This window comes from Equus caballus, chromosome 8 (assembly GCF_041296265.1).
Source record: "Equus caballus isolate H_3958 breed thoroughbred chromosome 8, TB-T2T, whole genome shotgun sequence".
Lineage (NCBI taxonomy): Eukaryota > Metazoa > Chordata > Mammalia > Perissodactyla > Equidae > Equus > Equus caballus.
The window spans coordinates 4,808,492-4,818,113 of record NC_091691.1 but is presented as its reverse complement, the minus strand read 5'-3'; the positions used below and the strand labels follow the sequence as shown (position 1 = coordinate 4,818,113).

At 40.8% G+C, this 9,622-nt stretch overlaps 1 non-coding gene across 1 annotated transcript; it reads right to left on the bottom strand.

Moving 5' to 3' along the window:
* Nucleotides 1–2,308: 2,308 nt before the first annotated feature.
* MIR9003 (microRNA mir-9003) lies at nucleotides 2,309–2,445 on the bottom strand. Its single transcript, NR_128013.1, has one exon. It is a non-coding gene; the product is annotated as a microRNA mir-9003 (primary transcript).
* Nucleotides 2,446–9,622: the final 7,177 nt, after the last annotated feature.

Sequence of the window (9,622 nt, the reverse complement as noted above, 5' to 3'; positions counted from 1 at the left end):
GGCCTGTATTCCCAACCTTCTATCTCCTCATGTAAACATTTGTTACCTTTGTTATAATTTGTTTGGAATACTATCATACTTAAAGAAAGGGATTAACTTGGAACAGACTGATCTTGAAGGCCAGGAATTTATCGAGTGACTCCTAATGGAACTCAATGGTCATGTGGAACAAATCTTTGGCCTTGGCTACTGCCTGGATGGCTAAAACACTGCACCCTGAGTTTCCTTTAAAAGCAGGGAAGGAGTCAGGCTGAGTTAAAACCTATTGCCAATCTCCCTCTCTTTAAGGCCAGATGGGCTTGTTCAGTGTTCCACTGGTATGGCTATATTTTCAGCTATCTGTGCTTCTTCTTTGGGGCAAAAAGATGTCATCTTTACATATGGAAGCTCTGACTAAATTTACTCAAGGAGCCCTTAATGATAGTCAAGCAGGAATAGCCTTATTAAATACCGAAATGTCTTTAATGCGAAAGGCTGTCCTTCAAAACAGAATGGCTTTAGATATTCTTACTGCATCCCAAGGTGGTACATATACAATTATTCAGACTGAATGCTGTGTTTTTGTACGTGAAGAATCTTCCAATGTGTCATCTCTGCTAAAGTACATAAAGAAGCAAGTGGATGCCTTATGTGAATCCTGCACCCACTTTGATTTATTTGGTTGACTCCCTTTTCAGTATCAGTTCCCTCTTTCAATCCGGATTGGAATTCCTATTTCTATTATTTATTGGAATCTTTGTACTGGTCATAATATTCAAACTAATTGTTGTTTTCTTTACTCAGTGTTATAAGAGTAGCATACAAACTAGAGTAATGATTGCTCAATGGCTTGAGACGGTTGATCTATCTTATAACCCTGGACAAATTTCCTTTTCTGATAGAGACTATGACTAAGAATTCATTTCAGACTAATCCTTTCAAAAATGCTGTTATTATCGTTACTGTACTTGTTCTATAATCATATACAATGTAAATGCAAGGTGTCATAGAAAAGCGCATATACAATGTTTGTGCAACAATCTAAATTAATTACATAACATATGAAATGGTTCCTCTGTTAATAAATATACTTCCATGCTTGTCCACTATTTCTCCCCAACATGGACGACTAGGCAAATAAATGAAATAAAAGCCTAGCACCGAGGGACATGATGGACCCAGGGCAGGCAGCAACCACCCTGGCGCCGAGGGACAATATTTTGATCATCAATGCTTTCTATTGAAAGATTAGAGATCAAAAGGGGGAAATGTCAAATAAAAATGGCAAGTAATAGGATATATTGGAATATATGAGGAAGCCATTTTGGTGTAAACCTAATTCGACCTGACCTTGTCTTTCCAAAAGGGCCTGACCAAGGCCGTTGAGCATGCATTGTATATCTGCTTTAGAGATTCCCTATGGCAAGAGCAAAAGGCCCTTGAGATAAAGGGCCCTCCCCCTGCCAACGTTGGTGTCTCCTTAAGGATTAAGCATCTTTGCTTAGGCTAGAAACTGATTGCTGCGCTCACCTGTGACCGCCCAGCTTGAGACAATAGACTTGCCTCCTGCTGCGCCCTTGGAGATAGCAGACCCACTACCTGCTGTGTCCATCAAGTGCTGTGCCAACAGGGCACTCTTGTGACTATTGTGGGAGGGACATTTCAATCATGTGAAACACCCTCTTTGAGGGTATATAACCACCCTATGTGCCCCCACTTCTTTGGAGTGCTCTGTTCCTTTGTGGAAAGACCTCCCGGGTTATAATCCTAAAATTTAAGCTCAGAATAAACTCACCCAAATTTTCATTTATAGATTGGTTGTGGATTATTTTCGTCGACAATATATTCAGAAGGTATAAAATGGTCAAGGATTCCTTATTAACAAGACTAGGAGAAGAACAAGAACTCAATGAGAGCAGTAAGGCATGCCACTATTTTTGAACTGGCCTCCGTGCGAGTGGTCAAATCAAACTCTTTGGCATTGGTCATTATTTTAGTGGACAAAGCTGTAAAGTATAAGCTAATATTTTCCTAAGAGTATGTTGATTGTACTTTTGAGGTGTGCCCCAGTAGAGTAATCATAGCATCGTCACCTCTGAGTGGCAGCTATTTTCTCCTCCTCGTTCTCTCCATCAGTTATACTGAGCCATTTAGTATAGAGATCAAATGTAAAGACACTCCCTGGGATGTTTCGAAGAGAATCCTTACACACATCAAAAGAAGAGTATTATTCTTATAGCAAATACATATTGGACAAATTACAGGGAAAACATGGAGTTGAAAAGTTGAGTTTCTGTCCCCACTTCCTTCTCAGGCTCCCCACACTGTGACCCACGCAGCGCTCAGCTCCACCTCTCCACTGACTTGCACACCCTGAAGTGGGTGCTTGGACTTCTAAAACTTAGAAGCATCAAAGCAGAGTGGGCCACAGTGGGAGCGAAGCGAAAGCCTCCTTCTATCACCTGGAACTTCCTCTTGGTGTCCATTTTAGTAAACTAGTAGAAACTGACAAGGTCCGGTGAGACGTCATCCTCAATCCTCCTAGTTTCTTGAGAAGAAATACCCATCCCCGTTTGAGACACAGTGCTTGCTCTTAACTCAAGCAAGAGAAGTTCTGAAACAAACAAACACACACACCCTCGTGCTCTCGCACACATATTAAGAGAGAACTGAGCCTTCTGACTTGAGGTATGTGTGCTCCTTGGGAGAACACTGCGTCACAATAGCCTCGTTCTTCCTGGTTTTAACTGTATGAAAGTTCGATTCTGCAGACTGGGAAGCAGCAGGCATTGGAAATATATCAAAATCCCCAATGGGTAACAACGTGTTACCCCTTATAGTCTGTGAGTGGGACATACAGATCCTTCCAAAAGAAGAAACTTACTAAAACTTAGATACATCGCAACTTCAGGTCTCTGAGTATCAGGGCTACAGACGCACAAATGTCAGCTTCCTAAGTCGAGGCCTTAAACATCTGTCACTTTAGAGGGCTGAGGAACAAGTTTAATATCATAGAATTGGGCCTATTAAAATTTACGAAGCTTTAATGTTTGTGCAAGACTGAGGGGAAGTTGTCACATTGTCTTGCTAGCTTCCAAGCACACCTAGCTTCCATTGTTCTCACTCAGCAGCACATGCCTTCTCTTAGTGGTGGCTTGCTCCAGAAGTGCCTCAGGGCAACTATCCTAATTAGAATCTAATGATGGTTCACTCATGCTAATCCCTATTGAGCTGCTGTTAGTGCCAGGCACTGTTGTGAGCACTGGGGACAGAGCAGAGAAGCCAATGGACAGAGTCCCAGTCCTCTCACTTTGACTATGTTGATGGTGTGTGGTACCCATGGTATTGTAGCTAGCCATGGTAGTTAGTGCTTTTCACCGTGTTTCCTATGGAGTGCTTCCAATATATTTGGAGGGAGGAAGCAGTCCAACTCTGGCCGGCTCTTCGAGTCTGGGAGCATGCAGGAGGGCCCTTGCCTCATGCGTACCACACTACATGCACTCGGAGCATGTGTCCCCTCTCTGTTTCCTGAACCCTGTTCTGTGGGAGGCCATTGGTGAGGCTGAGTGTGGTGAAGCCAGAACATGACCAGAGCAGAATACGCCAAGGGTATTCACTGCTGGACCTCTGTTTTTAGACAGCTCAATGGCAAACTCACTGTGGTACTGATGACATACTCATTTCTGGTTTAGGTCAACACTCCAGTTCATTGAGCATGGTATTATCAAGGCCAAGTTGCAAAGTCTGATTCCCCACCAAGATCAGTCAACTTTAGGAATGTCTGAGAACTATACCCACGAGTGGCCACCCCCTTGCTAGTCTGTACTTATAACAGAAAGATAGACAAGACTCTGCTGATGGGCAACTCTAACTCTTGCTGGAAAATCAGTTCCAGGTGTGCACCTCACAGAAGGCAAAACTCAACTTGCTATTTGCATGCCTAGTGTATATTTCTAATCATCCCATTGTCATAGTGGTTGTCTCTAAGCCACTTCTGAACTGTTCCTATTTATTATACAGCTGAACATTCATGGGGAAAAAGGAAAGACCAAATGGAATCTCGATTATAAGATAATTTTAATAACCTATTTGTAGTCATTTCTACTTATGACATTCCTCTTTAGAGCTGTTAACATATACCAAGATGGATTGAGTCAATTCTTTCTCTGTTCTATGATTCCCTTCATAGAAACATAACTGGATATTTGGGATTTAGGTGTATCATTTAAAAAACTTTTTTGTATAAATCTATTGAATTTTCAGAATTCCAAACAAATTTTCGTTGCTGCACCTACTTAATAGTCAGATTTATAAGAAGCAGCATGTGGTAGGAGCTTGTTACTGTGTGACCATAATCGTGGGTGGTGGGTTAGGCATAACAAACGTTAATAAAGGATGCCAAATTTGGTAAGGGTGAAAGAAGGCAAAAAAAGTGAAGTCACCCCTACACTACTTTTAAATTAAAAGAGACAGGCGAAAGAAGGATGAGGAAGTGAACGGAGCTTTTGGTCACTCATTGAGCATTTTTTGATTCAAGTCAAGTAAGTCAAGCTTCATGCCTCTTCATAGGACGCCTGTTCACAAAACAGTGGTGTTCATATGATCCGAGGGTGGTGTTTTCCACCGCTTGATGTAAAAAGGTCACTTATAGAACATTTGCACAGTCCCTGTTGATGGGTTGATGGTCTCAACTGGCCTAAACTGGACAAGGGGGAACTCTCAGTTCCTGGAAGACAACTCTTAATTACTCTGTTAGTAAGATGGGCTGAGTTGAACTGGTCCTAGTAGGCCTATGGTTACACTCCCCGAAGCCCCGGTTTTTCTACTTTTGCACATTCATTTTAATATTATTGATCTTATTTTGGATGCTCCCTAGTACTGATTGTGATACCTCCCTAATTTCCTCACTAACTAAATAAAATCTTTAACACATGTTGATTTTTTATCCGTATGAGTCATAATTTTATCATTTTTTGAAAATCATCTCTTTTTTTTAAGTTGTAGTAAAATACACAGAACATAAAATTTACCATCTTAACCATTTTTAAATATACAGCTCAGCGGCATTAAGTACATCCACATTGTTGTGCAACCATTGCCACCATCTATCTCCAGAATTCTTTTCATCTTACAAAACTAAAGCTCTGTACCCATTAAATAATGACCTTCCATTTTCCCATCACCTACGCTCCTGGAAACCACCATTTTATTTTCTGTCTCCATGAATTTTACTACTCTGTACACCTTATATAAGTCTACCAGGAGGAAAAACCCTCTACCAATTTAGATGCAGTGGTCTGGAGCCTGCAAATTAACTGACAATACTAACAGGAGAAAAGACAAGATTGATTTACTCATTCATGCAGGAGCATTCAGATGAAGAGGCTCCCTGAAGAGCTGGAGATAGAGGTTTATTGACCAACTTAATAGGGGAAAAGAGGGGCTTCTATGAGAAAGACTAGTGGGCTTTTAGGAGAATGAATGACAGGTGTGACAGTTTAGGATGTTTGCTTATGCAGTTTCTCAGGTGCAAGAGGTCCAGGCTGGGCGTGCAGCTCCCCTGAAGAGGGAAGTTATGACAGCCTCACTCTTGGAAGACTTGGCCTTTAGTCAGAGAAGGGAAGCTCAAGAAAGGCTTCTTTGTGCATCTGCTGTATCTCAGATGTCTTCAGTTTAAAGTAATCTTCTTACCAACTCTAGGAATACACGTGGATCCCTAGAAGTGGAATCGTATAGTTTTTGTCCTTTAGTTATTAGCTTATTTCACTTAGCATGATGTCCTCAAGTTTCATCCATGTTGTAGCTTGTGTCAGAATTTCCTTCCTTTTTAAGACTGAAATAATATGCCACTGTATTTATAAACCACGTTGTGTTTATGCATTCACCCATCAATGGAAACTTGACTTGCTTCTACCTTTTGATTATTGTGAATAATACTCTGATGGACATGGTTGTACACATATTTCTTCAAGACTCTGTTTTCAGTTCTTTTGGGTATATACCCAGAAGTAGAATTGCTGGACCTATTTTTAATTTTTTGAGGAATCAGCATACTGTTTTCCATAGTGGCTGCACCATTTCACATTCCCACCAATAGTGCAGTAGGGTTCCAATTTATCCACATCCTCACCAACACTTATTTTCTTTTTTTTTGACGGTAGCCATCCTAATGGGTATGAGGTAGTATCTCATGGTTTTGATTTGTGTTTCCCTAATGATTTGTGATGTCGGACATTTTTTCATGTGCTTTTTGGCCAGAAAATTATCTTTTAACACTCCACTCTACCTTTTTTTTTTTTTTTGAGGAAGATTAGCCCTGAGCTAACATCTGTGCCCATCTTCCTGTATTTTATGTGTGGGATGCCTGCCACAGCATGGCTTGATAATCAGTGTGTAGGCCTGCACCCAGGATCCAGACCATTGAACCCCAGGCCGCTGAAACAGAGCACGCAAACTTAGCCGCTACACCACCGGGCCAACCCCTACACTCCACCTTTTAACACTATACATCCACCAACCAAGAAGTCCCACTCACTGTACGTCATGGATACATCAGAGATTGACATCTCAGAAATCAGTATGGCCCTTACCTTCAGTGAGTGTCAGAGCTTTATTGGCAGCATTTTTTTCTTTCGTAGGTGATGCATCTTACAAATCCATCCTTCCCAAAGCCAGTTGACATTTGGCAAGAGGAGAAACAGCCAGGGAGGCATTGTGGAGGGTTTCTCACTGCCGGGTTTATGGCAAAGCGCTTGAGGGTGGAGGATGGAGGGTAAAGAGTGAGCAGTTGTGTGTGAGCCAGTTTCCTTCAGGTAGCTGAGCCATCTCTCAATGGCATCCTCTCCCAGGGAGCTGCTCTTTTTGCCTGAACCGCCTCCCATCAGGCTGCGTGCATAGTGAAGACCAGATCCTTCAATAGCACAATGAGTTATTGGGAGAGCTTCCTTTGTTTCCATCAATTGGTTTCTGTTCTCAGGTCAATATTATATTGCTTTATGTAAAATATCTGCTAAATTAATATCTCTTCAATATTCTTAGTTCTCTTGTTATTTCAGATTAGTTATAATTATTTAGATAGATTTCTGAAAATGTCCTGATTACAGTAACACTAAATTAAAATTTTATATCTTTTCAATATTTGCTCTTCCTATCATTTACATGTCTTTCTTTTCTCTTTTTTTTTTTTTTTCCTTTTTCTCCCCAAAGCCCCCCGGTACATAGCTGTGTTTTGTTTTGCTTTGTTTTTCAGTTGTGGGTCCTTCTAGTTGTGTCATGTGGGATGCCGCCTCAGCATGGCCTGATGAGCGGTGCCGTGTCCGCACCCAGGATCCGAACTGGCGAAACCCTGGGCCGCCAAAGCAGAGTCCGTAAACTTAACTGCTCGGCCGCGGGGCGGGCCCCATACATGTCTTTCTTTTTATTAATTTTATTCCATTACATTAATATTTTGTTATTCTTAATACTGCTTCCACATATTTATCATTAATGTCATCCCTGGATGATAGGTAGGAAGTGAGAGAGTGGTTTCTTCCACGTGTATAAATTACTGCTGCCATTATACATTTATTGCTCAGTTATTGCTGGATGTACTCTAACTCCTGTCCAGTCATGTCAGTAGAAATGCTCCTATTAGTTATGTTAGCTTTTCCCTATTTTTTTTAGCTTTCTATTATGAAAAGAAAATTTTCTGAAGTAGAATCATGACTTTCATACAGATATGAAAATGAAGATGTGTTGAAGAATTTATTTTACTCATATAACATGAAGCACCAGGCAGATGTTATAGCCAACTCAAAAGAAGAGTGGAAACAGCAGAGTTATATGACGTAAAAGGATGTTGAGATTGATGGCAAATGGAGCCAAAACTGGGTTTCCCATAATTGAGAGTAAGGGAGAGATCACTACCAAACCAGACAGGACTTATGCATCTGTCAGTTACCTACAACGCTCAGAGTTACAAAGTAGCTCAAAGATAACGAACAGGAATCTGATCTGCTAACCCAGAAGGGTATGTTATAGAGGATGCATAGTTTTCCATTGAAATACATATTTTTCCTACCCTACAAACAACAATTATTGGCCTTTCTTTACTGTTATAGAGAGCCACGTTGTTACATGTCTTATTGCATTGGCCACAGCTTTCCCAAACAGTGTTGATAGTGGGCATTCTTGTTCCTAATTCAAACAGCAACAAAAGTACCCAGGTACTGCTCCTATATCTGTCTTTCTGTCTCGATCTCTCTCTCAGTTCTCATATAATATTATATCTGTGCCCATAATTATAATCACTTTATTTCAATTTTGATTAGTTGTGTTTTTCCTCTTTACTGTCTTCCAGAGACTTATCTACTTTTCTCCTAAAAGGCAAGTTTTAGATTCACTTCTTGGCCTCGTTTTTCTGCTCTCTGATTTATTTTGTCTTCTAGTGTTCAGAATGATGCCCTTTCTTCTGCTTTCTTCATAGTTGATTTTGTTCTTCTTACTAAATGATTTATACAGTGTATTTGTCTGGTCTTCTTTAGTAATGAAAGAAGCCTGAAACTTAGCTTTAATCTCCAGAACTCATGTCCCTCGTGCCCAAAGGGAAAGAGAACTTCCCTTCCCCCTTCCTTTTCTTTCAGTTTCCTTTAGAAAACTTGTAATCTCAAATCTCTCTGTCTCTTTCACATATGTTAAATCTTTTTAAAAGCTAAATACACCTCTTGCCAGTTTGGCATCCCAGGAGTGTCTTTGTGGAGTCAACTCTGTGAAGTGTGAACATAGTAGAAGCTGGGGTCCTGTCTCCCTGTCTCTGTGAGAGTCAGTCCAAGCGCTTCACTCCAAGTCGTAACTTCTTGCTTCTCAAAAAAAGATAGAAGTCTTATTTTTCCCTTTGGACAAAGACAATTAGTATGGATGTAATGGATTGGATCTGCCTGGCTATCTAAAAGGGCAAGATTTTTTTCTGTCATTGATACCAAACCTCTTAGTCCCAAATTCGTGTGCCTACTGTGCAATAAGCCAGTCACTGAGACACCAGTGATGAGGATTTTTAGGCTGCTTAATTTTAAAACGGTTTATGATGAGGATTTTAGGCTGGTTAATTTAAAAAAACTGCAGATGAGAAGCAAGCTCCGAGGACTGGAATTTGCTTGCTCTTTGAGAGATATTTGCATTTGTGAAGGAAGAGGAGAGATGACCTTGTCCCTAGAAACTCTTAATGGGGAAGGCAAGAACTTAAGTTGGTTGCTGTCTGGCAATCTCATGCAACTGGTTTAGGGTGGTGGCGTCTAACCTTTCTAACCTTTACTTAATCCGATTTGATTCTTTTCTACAAGTCATGGGATCACCCAATGACCAGACCCCACCTGCACTGATACCATTTTAACTTTTTTCATGTTCTTTCCTTTGTCTTGTAAAGAGATGAATCATATACCTATGCCTTAAATTTAGCTCTAACCCTCAACTTGGGGCAGCAGAAGCTCTGAATGCCCATGGGTCCTGTTCCCATGCTACACTATTCTCTAAATAAAAGATCACTACTGCCAGATCTTAAGAGTCTAAGAAATCTTTCTTTCGACTCCTCGGCTCACCGACCCCGCATCACCAGTTCTTGGAGATGGAGGTTTATTCGAGGTTTCAAAAGGGTTATTCTTTCCATCTT